The 1,827-nt window shown below is 50.3% G+C and overlaps 1 pseudogene; it reads left to right on the forward strand.

Moving 5' to 3' along the window:
- The first annotated feature begins 234 nt into the window (after positions 1-234).
- Positions 235-352, forward strand: LOC126263823 (5S ribosomal RNA; annotated as a pseudogene).
- Positions 353-1,827: the final 1,475 nt, after the last annotated feature.

The raw sequence follows: 1,827 nt of genomic DNA on the forward strand, positions 1-1,827 counted from the left end.
TGAGTAATGACTTGGGCTTGAACACCTCCTTCTCCTCACCTTGTGAGTGGTGACGTTTCTACCTCCTCCAGTCTGTGCTGATCTGATATAGACAATATCCATTATCTTTGAACTCAGACTGCAGATACAGTCATGGACTGTGCGGCTGGTCCCGGCGGAGGTTCGAGTCCTGCCTCGGGCATGGGTGTGTGTGTTTGTCCTTAGCGTAATTTGGGTTAAGTAGTGTGTAAGCTTGGCAACGACCTTGCCGCAGTGGATACACCGGTTCCCGTCAGATCACCGAAGTTAAGCGCTGTCGGGCGTGGCCGGCACTTGGATGGGTGACCATCCGGGCCGCCATGCGCTGTTGCCATTTATCGGGGTGCACTCAGCCTCGTGATGCCAATTGAGGAGGTACTCGACCGAATTTTGGCGGCTCCGGTTACAGAAAACCATCACACGACCGACAGAGCGGTGTGCTGACCACACGCCCCTTCTAACCGCATCCTCAGTGAGGACGACACGGCGGTCGGATGATCCCGGTGGGCCACTTGTGGCCTGAAGGCGGAGTGATGGTGTGACCTTAGCAGTTAAGTCCCATAAGATATCAGACACATTTTTTTTTTTAACTGCAGATATTCCAGCTCCTCTAGAAGTCTGCCTGTATAAGGCACAACATATGTTCGCTGCTCCAACATTCCAAAGACGCCCATAGTTTGTGAAAGGGTAGTAATAACTAGACGCTTGCAAATACAGGTCTATATGTCTGAGTTTACTGTAAACGGAATGCGTCAATGATCCATCCACTTTCGTGGAATGAATTCAGATGCTGCAAAAATCTTGAACTTTTTCTTCACCACGTGGCCACAGTAGAAAAGCATCATTAACAAGTACCAGAAGAAGTTCGGTTTCATTTCTGCCGAATCAATTGTAAACATATTGTAGTTATTTATGATGACGGTAACTAACTCACCGATGAGGAGGTCGATAGCGTTGTTGACGTAAAATAAACAGACGTACTCCGTGGTCCAACGGAACTTTATGGTCGCGAGGATAGGGTCGGCGCATCGGCCCAGAGAGCGGGGCGCAGGGAGAGCTCTGAAATAATACACACCAAGCTGTAATTGCGTCCAGTATAAACCGGGCGCGGATGGGGCGCCAAAGCCGTTGTCCATTTTGCGGGCGTGTATAATTAACTATGTCAGCTGGCCGAGGCGGCCGGCTTTGACGTGCCGCCGCTGTTTGTGCACTGTCCGCGCGGCGCCGCGTCTAAATCTCATCAACGCCGGCTAAGAGGACGGCCCAAATGCCGCACTTTGTCCTCGGCCCGACTCGGGACAAATTCTGTCAGCTCTGCAGAGCACTCAGCCCGCCGGCAAAAGGGAACGCTGTGTTAACTACTCCGGTTGTTTGCGTTTCAGGTGAGAGCTCTGCTACTCAAGTTTGATAGCGTTTCATGGAGCGAGGTGAGTAATTGTTTGGCAGCTCCTGGCCGCTCGGCGCTCGAGTGCTACTGAGAATCCTTGCATGTTATTTTACTGCCTTGAGGTCACTAATGCATCGTTTATCTAATTTATTGATGGCGCGTTTGGCGAATCCTACTTCGGTAAGGACATGAGTGTATCTTTCTGAAGAGTGATTTATGCAGCTTTTGCCACTGCTGTAAGAAAATGCCCGTAAGATTTTCCTATGAACTGATCACCTCGATTACATTTTAATGGAATCGATAATCTCTGAGATCCTATGGTTCTAGGCGCGCAGTCCGGAACCGTGCGACTGCTACGGTCGCAGGTTCGAATCCTGCCTCGGGCATGGTTGTGTGTGATGTCCTTAGGTTAGTTAGGTTTA

Source organism: Schistocerca nitens, chromosome 6 (genome assembly GCF_023898315.1).
Source record: "Schistocerca nitens isolate TAMUIC-IGC-003100 chromosome 6, iqSchNite1.1, whole genome shotgun sequence".
Classification (NCBI taxonomy): domain Eukaryota; kingdom Metazoa; phylum Arthropoda; class Insecta; order Orthoptera; family Acrididae; genus Schistocerca; species Schistocerca nitens.